General features: G+C 33.0%; 1 protein-coding gene across 6 annotated transcripts in view; it reads right to left on the reverse strand.

Annotated features, from left to right (window-relative positions):
• The window catches only part of EPHA7 (EPH receptor A7), a 178,400-nt gene that overhangs the window by 71,470 nt on the left and 90,822 nt on the right, over window positions 1-16,108 (reverse strand). The window lies entirely within an intron of this gene.

Below are 16,108 nucleotides of genomic sequence, written 5' to 3' on the forward strand. Positions count from 1 at the left end.
AGTAAGTCTCAACAGAGGGCTTAAAACATTCAGTAAGCCATGCTGTAAACATATGTGCTGTTATCAAGGCTTCATTGATACACTAATAGAACACAGACAGAGTAAATTTAACATAATTTAAGGGCCCTAAGATTTCTGGATGTTAAATGAGCAGTATCTCCAACTCCAATTCACCAGGTGCATTTAGCCCTTAAAAAGAGAGTCAGCCTCTCCTTTGAATCTCTGAATCCAGACATTGACTTCTCCTTTCCAGATACCAAGTTCTAGATGACATCATTTTCCAATATAAGGCTGTTTCATCTACACTGAAAATTTGTTCTTTAGAGTAGTCACCTTCATCAATTATCTTAGCTAGACCTTTTAGATAGCTAGCTGTAGTTTCTATATCAACACTTGCTTCATCTTGCACTTTCATGTTATGGAGATGGCTCCTTTTTTTTTTTAACTCTCACGAACCTACCCTTGCTAGCATCTAACTTGCCTTCTGAGATTCCTCATCTCTCTTAGCCCTCATTAACTTGAAGAGACCTATGCCTTTGCTCTTGATTAGGTTTTGGACTAAGAAAATGTTATGGCTGGTTTGATCTTAGACCACTAAAACTTTCTCCATATCAGCAATAAGGCTGTTTCACTCTCTTATCATTCGTGTATTCACTGAAGTAGCACTTTTCATTTCTTTCAAGAACTTTTCCCTTGAATTCACAACTTGGCTAATGGTATGGTGCAAGAGGTCTAGCTTTCGGCCTATCTCAGCTTTCCACATGCCTTCCTCACTGAGTTTAATTATTTCTAGCTTTTGATTTAAAGTGAGAGACCTGCAGCTCTTTCTTGCACTTGAACACTTAGAAGCACTTTAGAGTTATTAAATGGCTTAATTTTAATATTGTTCTGTCTCAAGGAATAGGAAAGCCCAAGGAGAGGGAGTGAGATAGGGAAATAGTTGGTGGAGCAGTTGGAACACACACAGCATTTATCAATTAAGTTTGCTATCTTATAGTCTTGTACAGGCATGGCTTATGGTGCTCCCAAACAATTACAGTAGTAACATCAAAGATTTCTGATCACAGATCACTATGAAAATTATAATAATAATAAAAAAACAAAATAAATTGTGACACAGAGACACAACGTAAGCACATGCTGTTGGAAAACTGATGCTGATAGACTAGCTCAATGCAGGACTGCTACAGCCTTCAATTCGTAAAAAATGCGATATCTGCAAAACAGAATAAAACCAGGTATGTCTGTAGTGGTAGAGAGTTGGAGACTATCTAAATATCCTTCAGATGTTAATATTATAAAAACACTGGTGGTAGTGTTTTCAAAAAGATTTCATTTCATGAGAAAATGATGCTATGTGGTATTGAGGAAAAAGTAGCATATAAGATGAAATATATACTATAGATGAAAAATTGGGAAAATTTTAATAGCTGGTGATTATTTTCTTTCTTGTCTTTCTATTTTGCATATCTGGATTTCCCATTTTCTTCAGGAAACACTTACTGCTTTTATAGCCAGAAACAATATATGTTTTAAAAGAATCTCATTCATATAGCAAAATATCCTTATTTGGTATAAAAAAGATACAAACAAAATTAAATATGGATAACTAAGCAGAATAAAATACATTCTATTTTTAAAACAATTACTAAATAAAAAATTAAGATTGTTAAATTAGACCCAAGGCATTTTTTCATATTTCTGGTTTAAAAAAATAAAAATAAGTAAGTATTAATCATTAAGCTTAAGCTTTCTTAAAAGATATGGAACAAGCAATATAAAGACTCAAGCGGAAGTTTCTTTACCCTGTAATGAGGTGATGATTAAGAAATAGGACCAGACTAAGGAAGGTGGTCTTAGGCTAGGAAGGAGAAAAATCTGGGGCAACAGTACCATGGCCTAGCACTAACTGGTAGACAGATGTAAGATGGTAGCAAATTCATTAGGAATAATGAGTTTAGAGATGATGTTTCTCTTCTTTCACCTCCTTTATCTTTTCTACTCCTGTGGTATATTTTATAATTTCACTCATTTCATCTTTCTTCTCGTTTTCAATTCTTCTGTGTCTTACAGTCCACAGTCTTTTCTCCTGTTTTTTTCCGTTTCATTAACTTCCTTATCCTTCTCTTCATTCATTTATTCCAATTGCCTTGTTTTTATAAGGTATTAGTTCTACTTAACAATAGCTGTCTCAAAATTACATTAGAAAATAAATGTCAAGAAGTTTCAGTTTGGCTAAACTGCTTTTTTTCTTCTAAGAACTGTTATATGGCAAAAATCCTATATAATACACCCATTACCACAGCTCTTATTATATTGTCTAACATTAATCATTTATGTATTATTTAACTAGCATAGTAATCATCCTTATTACTATTGTGATTACAACTGCAGAGATGAAGAATCTCAGGCTTGGATGAGTATTTAACAAAGCAGCATAAACATATTTAACTGCAAAAAAGCTGACCCTTTCACTGACAGGTCCAACCTCCATATCTGTTTTAACTTGCCTCACTATCCTTAAGTGAAGCATACATCTACTGACCATTTGCAGAGCTCTTAGTTCAACGAAGAGCAACAAGACCACCTTACAGACAGGACCTACAACGATGACCAAACATGAAAGCCATATTAGTAGGCATTATTTGAAGAATACAACCAATTTTGTAGGAATATAAAAAAATCAAATGTTTACTCAAGAAAACTGAACTTAGATTTAACTGATAATTATCTGGAATTGAACTATGAATTTTATTAGATATTATAGTTATTGAATAAATATTTTAATGATGCTTGCAAACTCTAAAAATGTTAAGTCACTATGATATTTATATATTAAAAACTTGAAAATTAACGTTAAGACTAACAATATAATTTTCTTAAAATGCATTAAGTGATTAGTAAGTAAATATATATTATCAAAATCTGATAAACCAGAATATTAGATGCTTTCATTGGGTTTAAATCTCTGATTAAAATATGTATCACTTAGGTATTCACACAACAAAAACTAGGGTAATTTCTTGTAAGCCATGTGTCAAAGATCTCAAAGATGCAAACTAAACCATAGAATAAAGAGCATAATTATAAGAATATGCAGGAGTTGTGTGGTCTGTCTTTGTCTTCAAAGGTCCCAAATCATGCAAATCTATGATAAATTTCAAAAGAAAATACTTAATATGTAACAATCTAAATGACAGAAACTTCATCCCCCTTCATATAACAGCTTGCTCTGATTTCAGCTGTTATCTCTGGTTATGGAAACCAATGGTCAAGTCTATTTTTTTGTATTTGAAAAATCTCTGTAACATTAGTGTTACTCTTGTAGATGAATAAGTGATTTGGCTTCTGCTGCATATTTTTCAAAGTGCTCATCACTGAATTCTAAAATCAACAGATTCACTCTCTGCTGATCTTTTCTTGTTAAACTTTTTACCTAAGAAGTACTGTGTTTTGTCTTATCAATTTCATGGCCTATGAAACTAATCTTCTCACAGTGTGTTATTTTACTTATGCTAAAAGTACTAATAATTCACTTTCAGTGTTTGATCCTCTCTTTAGGGATCCACAGTTTATGTTCTATTTTAAGAACCTAGCTGTAGGACTAGACCCCCTGGAATATGCACCCTAAACCATATAGATGGAAAAAAGTTGATTTCATTGTTCCTGTTGTAGAAACTAAAGTTCCTCTAAGTCAAAGAAATGGCTCAGCTAAGCTCCTATGTTTTTGAAAGTGATAAGAGGGTACAGTCAGAACATATTATTGGAAAGAAAGCAAATGAAATAGCTGTGCTAACATAGGAAGGGCCTGCACTGCCGTAGTTATAATAATAACAGTGAAGCTAACAGATCCTTAAAATGAGCCTACTTTACTCCCTCAAACCACAACTGGTAAGGCAGGAAGGAGTGATTTCTAAAAATCCTCATATTTAACAATGCATATGTAGGAGATCATTTATGTTTAAGAATAATTGCAATAACACCCCCTTTCTAACTTCCTAACAATGTTTAAAATTGTATCATTTTAAGATTTTCATTTTGTTGAACTGAATATGTCAATTAGCTTATAACATCAGAATTTACTTGTAGAATCAACCTGAAAATATTTAGGAGTTTTCCCTGTGAGGTTACATATGTTTTCAGAGACTTTGAAAGCTACTGTTCTAACATTGCTTGTATTATATTACATGCTGCAATTATAGAATTTCTAGATAGTGTGTAACACTATTTCTGTGAAAACATCTATACTTTTAAAGCAATATATACTCTTCTGAGTATCTACCTATCAGATACAAACTGCTTATCTGATATGCAATAAATTATTTACATATAAAATATCAATTGTGCAAAGAAATTACTTTCTATATTAACTAGTAAAAATGACTAAGTAAACTTAAAGCAAAATTGTTTACTATGTCTGATTATATTTCAGAAGGATTATATATTTTCAAGAATGTCCTACTGATATTGAGTTTCTGCATTACGTAAATGAATAGTATTCATTATTAGATTCTCTGAATACATTCCCTATATGCTTGGCTTCTAACTATACAAGTGAGATAGCAATACAAACAAATATTGAAAACATTTAGAAGCCAGTTGGAAAATAATAATTAGCCTTGACAAGAGGAAAACTAAACTACAGTCCTAAGATGGAACATAGTAATTTCAGTTTGTACATTTAGTAAAACTACCTGCTGCGCTTACGAGGGTCATTTCTCCCTGGCTGCTCTTTCCTAAACATATAATAACATGCTCAACATTTTGGATTTTCTCTCTTCTCTCCTCATTCTTTCTTTCTCCTAGGATGCAAGCAAACTTACAGGCAGATGCTCTTGAGGGCTTTATTCTCTAGTGTGTAAGTGGTATGTTTGCCTAGGTAGATGTAAAATATTCTTGCAGAAATCCCACAACTTTCTGGCTTTGGAATTTACTATAGGGATTTTAAAGAAGATTTACTATTTTAATTATGTCTTAAATAAGCTAATATGAAAATGAATTCACATTTCCCATACATAACAGGTGGGAGCCAGTCCTAGGAATGCGTGGTATAAAAGGCAGTAGAAGCTAGCTGAGAAAAAACAGTTCTTCAACAAGTAAAGGTACTAAATTGGGGGAACACACTTCTATAGGACCCAGTTTTTTGATGGCTTTGGTATTTTTACATATGAATTATAGCCATGGTTAATTCTCAGACACATTTTTCAGGTCATTCAATTTTAACATTAGCAAAGGAATTAATTATTAATTTTCTTTTTAATGAGGCCTTGGCATATAAAGATTTAGTCTTAAGCTGCATTTAAACTTGGTCACAGAATTACACATAATCACAACAAGTTCAGATATTAACTGCTTGAGCAGAGCCCATTTTGCCTGAATTAAAACATAGTTAAGTTGTATCCTCCATCAAACCAACCCACCTCCAACCCCTTCAGCTGTTATAAAGGCAGAAATCCTTGGTTGTGTCTAGCACCTACAATATGTGAAGCTGGCTCCTGCTGCCATCACAGCTGGCTTATGAACCCCTTGGAGAGTCATTAACTAGAAAGAGATAAAGCAGCTTATCTAATGAGGTTACATATGAATTGGAACTCTTCATCCTCCTTCAGGTCAGCCATCCAGTAATCATAACTTTCATTCTCACCTCAATACCTTCTTCATAATCATTTACTGTATCTGGAAAGTCCCACCATTTCTTTTTGATAGAAATATTATACTGCATAAAGTTCAAACGACTAATCCAATTATGGCATTACCCTTCTAAAAAGAAAAAATGTACTTACAAGACACACTGTACTCCTATGTGTTAACATATCTCTCTTGCTAATTCAAGGATTTCTTGAATAAAATACTGTATATGAAAACACTAACACAGAGCTTCGTATATAATATGGCTCTAAAAAAGTGTTAGTTTCCTTCTCTTGCTTTTATTTTGCCCACAAATTCTAGCACAGTTTTTAGTGCATGGCAGAATAAATTGGCCTGCATGTCTCCATAACTTGCCACTATGCTGCCATCTGCTTGGTGAGAAAGTGAAAGATATGCACAGAAAGAAGCTACTTGCAACCAGGCATTCTGAAGCCAACAAGTTCCCTAATTCATTGTATCTAAGTGCAGGTTGGCAGATAAGAACAATTTCTTGATTCAGTTTTCACGAGAAATGAGAAAAAGACAGGTAATGCAATAAATTATGCATTTTAACAAAGGTAAATATATTTAATTTAAAAAATGACCTTAATCTTAAAATTATATTTTCTCCTTAGTTTTTAAAGACAACTGCTTTTAATAAACAGTAGACATAAAAGTACTATGTCATTTTGTTTTTTGTTTGTTTGTTTTTGCTTTGTTGTCTATGGCATGACCATTTTGGCAACGATACCATAATGAGACTCATTATTAGAACTTCATGTAGTTTTTATGAAAAAATAACAAAGATTTAAAAGAAAGCAGCAATCATTTGTCAGCTTTTCCTTCTTAAAAATTGTTTTCTCAATTTTAAAGTTACCTCAAATTCTAGAATCAGGAAACTATTGCTGTGGCTGAAAGGAAAAGAAAAACAGTGGTGTTTTCTGAAAAATACAATGAATTTTTCTGGCATTTCAACCTCTGAACCATCGTTGTCACTTAAATTTAGATTTCAATTCTTAAATAAAAATGATATGCATTCAATAATTTATCTTCCTCCTAATGTCACAAACTAGAATTCAATTCAATTCTACTTAACAAATATTTATTAAGGGCCTCACATGTTCACATCACTCTTATAAGTGTTCAGGAAGTAATATCAAGGAAAAGAAATATCTCTATCCTAGTAAAACGTATATTTTCCCCAAAAAGATGGACAATAAATTTAACAACTAAGGAAACTTTACGGTGTGGAAGTTGCAAAATACTCTAGAAAGAGTAGGGTTAGGGGGTCAGAAATGTTAAGAAGTTACAAGTTGTTATATTAAGTAAGGTTGTTTGCACACTGTCATTGAGCATGCAGGGTTTGAACAATGATTTGATAGAGATGAGTTTGGTAGCCAAACAGATATCCAGGGGAAGATAATTTTAAGGGAGCGGGAACAGCTAGAACAAAGGCCCAAAGATAGGAACACTTCTGGTGTGTTTTAAGGATTAGTAAAGAGACTAGCATGCCTGGAATACATGAATGAGGGGGTTAGTGGTAGGAGCTGAGACCACAGACGCTGAGGAGGTGGGATAGGCAGCAGATCACATAAAGCCTGGCAGACTTCTACTCTTGCTCAGAGTGAGATGTGGACTCACAGCAGCTTTCTGAGCAGAGGAACAAAATGGTCTATGCTTTAAAAAGGATGTAACTGCTGTGATTGAGAACTGGATGTAGAGTCAAGTATAGAACAAGGAAGACCTACTAGGAAGTTTTGCAGTAATCCAGATAGGAAATGCTGGGGGCTACATAGCCGTGGAAGTGAAGAAAGTGGTCATATTCCATATACATATGTTTTACAAATATTTGGAAGGTAGATTCAATAAGATTTCCTGAAAGATTACATATATTCATAATCAAATATTATACCCTTTATTTAATAATTGATAACTGACAATTATAAATTCACATGAAAAATAATATCTATACAGCAATAAAAGTTGATTTTATATATTTTTTCAATTTCTGTGGTAAGCTCAAAAATATTCTATGCTGAGGCTCCCTCTTACTAGTACAGATTTACCAGATATTTAGGGATAAATTGGGTAAAATATTATAATAAGAAAGTATGATAGATAATTAAAGATGTGACTCAGTGGTGAAATGTCTAGCATGTATTGCGTGCTAGTATTAATGGGCTGCTCATTTAAGGAGGAGAAATCACTGATCCATTTCAATGATTAGCTAACCTCCTTGTAAAACTGTAGAAATTGTATCTGATATTATATTTTCATGCCTGGTTTTATTTTACTCAGAAGTGCTTTAATAAATGTCATATTTTAATATTAAGAAGTTTCACCATGTTGGAATATTCTGCAGATTTAACAAAAGCTTAGCAAAGCATTTTAATATATAAGTACATTTCGAATAAAGATTCAGTATATTAGTTTTTCATTCCAAAACAGAACTCTTTAAAATTAACATTATATTACAACGATAGGCAAAGTGATTAGAGACCAAATATGCTTTGCTATTTTAAAAGAATACAATCATTAGCAGAAAATGACTTGTAGTGCAATTTTACTTCACTTGGGAGAAAAACAATTCCCTTTCATATTTACTAAATATACTTAAGAATGTAGCTAGAAAAAACAAGTTCTGTAGAAGTATAATGCTTAGTATTCTCTTTCATGGTTTTAAAAGATGCTATTAGACACAGGTCAGAGGTGCAATTAAAGCTAAGGGAAGTATATTTCATAATAAAGAAATTTATTGCAATTTTGATAACATGAAATTTCATAAGCATTCATGGGAAAATATAATTTGGAAAATTATATTTAAAGCTTACACAGCTTTGCTAGTACTTAATGCTTTAGAGACAAGATGGCCCAACACAATTATCCAAGTCCTGAGGCAGCATTAAAATGCTGAAATATGGGATTGTAGGAGCTTACCAAGTCAGAAATTTTCAAAAATAATTTTGATTCGTTGAAATATAATTTCACTTATAAAATTTTATACAGTTAACAAGATAGTTTGTGTATATTTTGTATCATGTAATAATTGCTAAATAAAATAGCAGTAAATTCAATCTACTTATCACCTGTTACGAGGAGGGCTTATAAAAAGATCTACAATATACAATTCATACCCTTGAGAAAATATATGAATTAGTATTTACATATGTCTCTTTTAAATCAGTATATCTCAATATGTGGCATATGCATTAAAATCATTAGAATTACCTGCATACTTATAAAAATGTATATAACTGGTCTCCACCAAGTTTGTCTACAGAATCAAAACTTCCTGAGTGTGGGTCTCAGTATTTGCATTGTAACAAGCACCTAATATCAACTTTGAGAAGATATTTTGAGAACAGAAGAATCAAATAGTAGGCAACAGTAATATATTATTTGTTGATTATGTATATATCAATCACAATAGGTGAGGCATTGATCCCAGGAGCATTCCCCAATAAAATTCCTGCATATGTATCTCTGTCTCAGAGTCTGTTTATCCTTGGAACTCAATCTCCAATGTCTGGATATGACTGAGCTCACTAATTAGTGCTCTTCTTATTTCTTCTCTCTATATTTGTTTTGTTAGACACAATTAAGGTGCTGTTTGTTTATTAAGTTTAATTACAAGACAAAAATTATAATATCTGAAATTTCACTGACAAATTTAGATTTCTGACTTGACTTCTGGAATTGACATTTCTGACCCCAATGGGCACTTACGCATCTTCAGCAAAAACAGGGAAGTGATTACTCCTTATAAAGGAGATATTCCCTCTCCAGGTCCCTGTGGTCCACACAACTCCACACTGCATCAACATTCATTGATCAGTTTTACAGGAATTTGTTAAACTAACTGGTCAGTTACTCAGGTAAATGTCCAAACTATCTCTTTTTGAGATTAATGTTGGCTTTTAGAAATGTTAGAAAATTAGAAAAAGCCATAAGGCATTTTGATTAAGAGCACAATTTGGGGTTTGATTACTGCCACTGTACGACTTTGGGTTATTCAAACTCTTTATACATTAATTTCTTCATATTTATAATGAGGACATTAATACTACTTACGTTATAGAGCACTGTGAAGATTCATTGAATTAATGAATGAATAATGAATGTAAAAAACAATACAAGGCTCAATATGTCATAAGCTAAGCACACAGGCTTTCACACTGTACAGATGCATGCACGCACATATTTTATAAACACGCAAACATGTATGTATACACATATATACAGATGAATAAAATTTACACTGTATGTAATTTTTAAATTATATATCTGTAATGTATACTATATAATTTACACTGTAGGAAAGTGAGATAAAAGAAGTAAAGTTTAAGATGGAATTTGAAGAAAAAATATAGCATTAATTACTATTCTTTTTAAAATTTAGGAAGAAATATTCCAACAAAAACTTAGAGGGAAATTTTGTATCTCTTAAAATCTACTGCAAGCAATTCCTTTTTTTGTCTTGTTTTATAAAATATAAAGCCCCCCAGGAAGGCCAAAAGATTTATTATTTCATAGAGGGGTGCTTTTCTGATAAATATACTGGAGTTTTGCAAAGGCATACTCTTCATTAATTAATTTCTAAGTCTGGATTTACTAAATCATGCTCCTAAGGAACATGCTCTTCCCAGCTTTAGTTTTTGGTAAGGGAATATTTTAAAGCAGTGCACGTAGCTCAGGTTATATCAATGACTGAATTAGAGAGGCATACTAGTGACTATTTAACTCTGATTATACCTTCAAAATTAGGGCCAGTTTTCATGAACTCATTGTATCAAATAGGGATTAAATATTCTCTTTGGATTTAGGGATTCAAATAAATCCCTGAGGGAAGCCTTCCAAAAGTCACCTACAGATACTTTTACTCACTATGCTAAGCAGTTTTACAGATTCAGGGAGCATTCTGTCCCCCATCTGTGCTTTACGTGTGTGTGTGTTTTACCAGCACTATGAATGAATATGTCAATTATCACTTTTTGAGGGTCATATAGAATAGCAGTTAATCAAGTTGGGCATTTTCAGTGGACTTAATTTAAAAGTTTGAATGAAGATTTTATTAATACGGTATTCAAAGGGGAAACAAAAAAAAAAAGATGTGAAAACTTTTTGGTTTTGCCCAATTGCTTTCAATTAAAATAAACAACTTCAAACGCATAACATAGAATTTTTTGATTATACATATTTAAGCATTTTAACAAAATAATTTATTTCTACATATTCGTCTCTTTATGAAAGAAACAAATAAGCAAACTGTATTAATCAATTAAATGTAAAGGCTCTAAAATTTAGGAGTAAACACATGATTCCTTGCTAAGCTGGCCTTTTATCCACCTCAGTGGGGACTTAAATACTGGAATCCAATGGGGTAAAACGTTTTCGAGTGTATTTAGGACTCTTGTCATTGTTCCACGAATTCTTTCCTTCTTTCTCTTAATATTCTACTCGATTACCATCCACCACTTCTTACAGTTTAGCTCAAGAAACCAAAATAATGATACCAAATATACAGAATATAAAGTTCTGGGAAATGTACATGTTTATTGTACACGTACAAATATATACTATTCATTAGGTACTAAGTTTTAACACACAAAGTAACATGTTTTTCCTGGCCTACTAGAATCAAGATTTTGGAAAGGCAGATGTTTGACAATTTTATTTACATTTTCTCAGATTTTATTTTTAAAATTAAAAATTCCATCTGGATTAAAATGTATTTCTACAAGGTTAGGAAATCAAAAATGAAAGGACTCTACCCTTAACTGATCATACTGGCTTTCATACAGTGCTGCTCTTTAGCATCTTTCAGTTTGATATCATTTTTAGATGTAGCTAAATGCCAGATACCCTGACAAACATATATTCTACCAGCTGGATCTCCATCTGCTCAACTAAACATTTTCACACCAAATCTGTATAAAAAGCTATGTTTTCAAAGAGAGTTATCTACAACTGAAATATTAAAATCTTAACTCCAGGAGACCCTCCATTACATATTTCACATGTATTAAATCATGAATACAAAACTACCTCCAAGTATTATCAGTGGTCTGCTTTCTGTTGCCAGAAGTTATCTTAAACCATCCATGAAGGGGCAGACAGACTCTTTTGAGCACAACAAATATTTTTGAGATTTTTCACCTAAGGCGGAAGTATTGCTACTGTCTTTTGATGTGTTTCCTTACAAAAATACTGCAAAATTACTGTTAATGGATAGACTGATTTTTAAAAAATCTGCATTAAGTTTGTCCTGGGATAACTTCCTTTACCAACATATGAGTATATTAACTAACATAAAATATGCCTCTAATTAAATCCTCATAATATTCATCAGAATCTTTTTAATTGAGCTCTGATTATACAAGAGTGGCAAAGAAAATCGCAGGTAATTTAAAAAAGTTTCTATCTGAAAATAAAATTGATCCTCATAAACATCAGTGTCATTAGATTTTCTAGCTTGGGGAAGTCATCTATAAACCTTTATTAGATTTTTGTAAACCCAAGGGCAGATGAAAGGCATGAAATACAATAATCTAGCAGGATTGGCCTTGAGGCAAAAATGGGATCACAGAACTCATACAACATGTAAGTGCAAAATAGGGTAAATCTGGAAGAAGGAAACTAGACCCTCTCAACATATGTATCCTACCTCTTAAATAATATCAGTTGCCACACTCTAAAAAAAATATGCGTGTAAGTGTGCTAGGGCAAGTAGGGGCATTCCATTCTTTGAGACTGCAGAAACATGATCAAGAAAAGAGGGACTCAAGGGTGCCTTCAACACATATACAGAGAAAGATAAATATTCACTATTTATCACCGAGGCAAACAAACATAAAAGCATTGAGAACTTCATAATTTTTTACAAATCAAGGCCTTGGCCAGGAAGCTGAGTAAAATGTTTCTGTGTATTCACAGTAAGAATAGAAGCAAAAGAGGTTCATATTGTAGAGGGCAGAAGGGATATGTGCAAGCCTTTTATTGATAGATTTTTCACTCACTATTTTATTTTGTACTTATTAATAACAATCCTGAAAAAAGGCATGTTTTTTCCAGTGAACATACCTTTTCTAAAACTGGGGTTATGTAGTATAAAAAATGAGAGTGTATGGGAGAAGAATGAGAGAGAGTGGGTGTACAGACAGAGACTGAGTGAAGATTCTACCAGCTGAAGAAACATTTAGAATTGCCAGGAATAATATATGCATATAGGGAAACACTTGTTACAAAATAAGCTATAGCTCAATTTTAACCCTAAATTCAAAGGACACTATCAATGGAATTCAGAAACAATTGGTCCTAAGTGTTTTCTATATTACAGAAACTTCAGCATTATCTCACTTATTCTTTTTTAATAAATAAAATTATTTAAGTGAGGAGTTCATCACCAAGTCCTTCTAAAAAGATATATGCCTCTTTATCAAAACAAAAGCCAGGCTTATTTAGCTACATAATATAGGTCAAACCAGTGATGCGTAAGTGACTTAAAATAAATATCTTCTATGATCAATTGTCTAAAATTTTCTGTAATTGTAAGCTTTTTTTAAAATAGTAAAATTTAATATCTATCATCCAACTATACTCCACTCCTTCCCACCTTCTACATTTTCTAATCTTACCAAAATATATCTACCTAGAGAATCAAGGTAAAAATAATAGATAAGATAAATGAAGGAAATTTTAAAAATTCCAACAAAATGAACCACCACTTTTCTTGGTATTGAAAACAGGTGTACATTTAACCAAGGTTAACTGCAGTAAAAAAACTGTTACGAATCTACCAGTATACTTAATATTTTATATTTACTAGACACACTTTGAAGTTTCTAAATATATCTAAGTGACTAAAAAGAAGGACTTCATATCTTGAAAATTTCAATAAAGAAAACTTGCTTAATTCAAACATTTGCCAAGAAAAATGGTTATCATCAAACACAGGATATTAAATAATTATCTGTTTGCTCTGCTGGCTCAAGATAGATGTAGTGCTGATGCCCACGCTTGCTGAGAAAAAAATGACACAACATCCTCTCTTCGCCATCAATGAGATCTAACAAAGAGTCAAGAAAAATAATTCTGGATTTATAAACTGTCTGCTGTGTTCACCAAACATTAGTTACATAGTAGATAACTCTATTCATAGTCTAATATTCATGTAATGAAAATCTCATAAGAACGCTGAAGAATTATGCCGTGGTAATAGTGGGAAGTAAAAAGGAAAGAGATTAAAATCTGTCTCTCCCTATAGTCTAAGTTCCATGAGAGGCTATGTTCATGTCACCACTGAATATCCAGCTCTCAGCAAATTACCTGGCATACAGTAAGCACTCAATAAGTATTCAACAAACAAGTAAAATCACAACCCTAATTTCAATAAAACACTGCACAACATTCAGTGTCATCTTAAACATATTAAAGAGTGATTTTAAATGAATGCTCTATTTATATAAAATATACGAAGATAGTTTCTTGTGTTAACTGTTAAATATCTAATGAATGGCATAACTGGAACTTACTTAGGAGAAAGGCTGACTAGAAAGTGACCTAAAATTATCTCTATGTGAAGATTTCCAGTTTCACTGAAAATTATAAGTAGAAGCAAGTTTTAAAACTAAGAAATTATTTGTTCACTGAAACTGAAAGGTAAGGTCTCTCCTCTTCATTGTGTTTAGCAAGTGAGTTTCCTGCTAATACAGGAATAGATCCTGGGATCCCACCATAGCATATGACGTGTTTGGACTAAAATCTTTAAGAGAATCTATTCTGTGAACAGAGGAATCTTGTCTTTATTTCATACTAACACACATCCAGCGGTGAGCAGAATGACTCATGACAGGTGCTTAATATTTATTAAGCACATCAACGAATGGGCAGAAACAACAGAAAGACATATTGTAACTGAATATAAGAAAGAACTTTCTAAGATATAAAGCTGCAGATTTTTATTGTTGTATCTTCCTAGTTTTCTCCAACTTAGCCAAACCCATTCTTTCAACTGGTACCCATCTTACATGATTGTGAGTTACCTCATATTTCCCATCACTTTAAAATACATTTGTATGACGGTTAATCTGTGCTATCTAGAATTGGGCACAATATTCCCCGTTGGAAGTGGCATGTGCCGAGCAGAGCTGAGTATCAGCCACCTTTACTCTATAAATCAGTGCAGTCTAAGACACATGAGATGTTCTGATGGCCACTAGACTCATACTGAATTGATTATATCCAAAGTTCAGTTCTCACTCCTCACCTTGCAGAGCTATCAACATTTGGGACAGATCATTGCCTCCTCCTTGAAATAACTTTCTCTGCTTTCTGAGCATCAAATTGAATTTTTCTATTATCTCAATGGCCATTCATTCTCTGTCACTTTTCCTGATTGTTCTTCATCATCCAGTGCCCTGGCACTCACACCTCAACCCTGGTTTTTATTCTATTTATACTCACTTCCTTTTATCTCGTTTAGTTCATGACTTTAAATTCCATGTCGATGCTGAAAACTCCAGATTTACATAATTAACCCCAATATCACACATAAACTAGAGGCAACTGTAGCATCTTAAACATAGCATGACAGAAACTGAGTTCCTAAACTTCTTCAAACCGGTCTCTCCCACAAATTTTTCTGTCTAGAGTTACTAGTTATTTCATCTTTTCAAAAGTTGCATAGGTTTAAAATACTCAAGGCTTCCCTTGGCCACTGTCTTTCTGTCATATTCCACATTCAGTGTGCTAATCTTGTTGACTCTATATTCAAAATGTATTCAGAATTCACTACTCCCTACCATTCCATTGCTACCACCCTAGTGAAAGCCACCTTCTAGATTATTGCAATAGCCTCCTAAACTAATCTCTTGCTCCTGAGAACCCCTCTTAGCTATTCTTAACACAGCAGCGAGATTGTTAATGAGATGGTTATGAAAGTATATTCATGTCATTCTTCCGTTTAAATCCCTCCAATGGCTTTCAGTCTTCATCTAAAGCCAGTGGTTATAATGACTTGCAAGGTCTAACACAGTGAGTCCTTGCAACTCTGTTAACACCCAACTTCCATTTATTCTACTCTCCTCCTTTCTCTCTTCACACCAGATACACTTATCTCCCCCACTGAACATGCTAAACATGCTCTTTCCTTGGGACCTGCACAGGCTGTTCTCTCAGTCCAGAACACTCTTCTTCCATTTGGCTTTGCTTTCATATCTCACTCAGGCCTTTATTCAAACGTCATCCCAATAAAGCCTTTCCTGGAAATTTTTAAAAACTGCAATCCCTTGACACTCCATTCATGGCTTTCCTATGTATTTTGTTTGAATATCATCTAATTTTTTTATATTTTACACATTTAGTATATTTCTTTCTGTCTGTTCTACTTGCACTCCACTTCTACTAGAAACTTTTTAAAGACAGAGATTTCTTTTTTTGTCTATAGCTTTTCCCAGCATCTAGAGTAATGTATGAAACATGT

The sequence above is a fragment of the Gorilla gorilla genome, chromosome 5 (assembly GCF_029281585.2).
Source record: "Gorilla gorilla gorilla isolate KB3781 chromosome 5, NHGRI_mGorGor1-v2.1_pri, whole genome shotgun sequence".
NCBI lineage: Eukaryota > Metazoa > Chordata > Mammalia > Primates > Hominidae > Gorilla > Gorilla gorilla.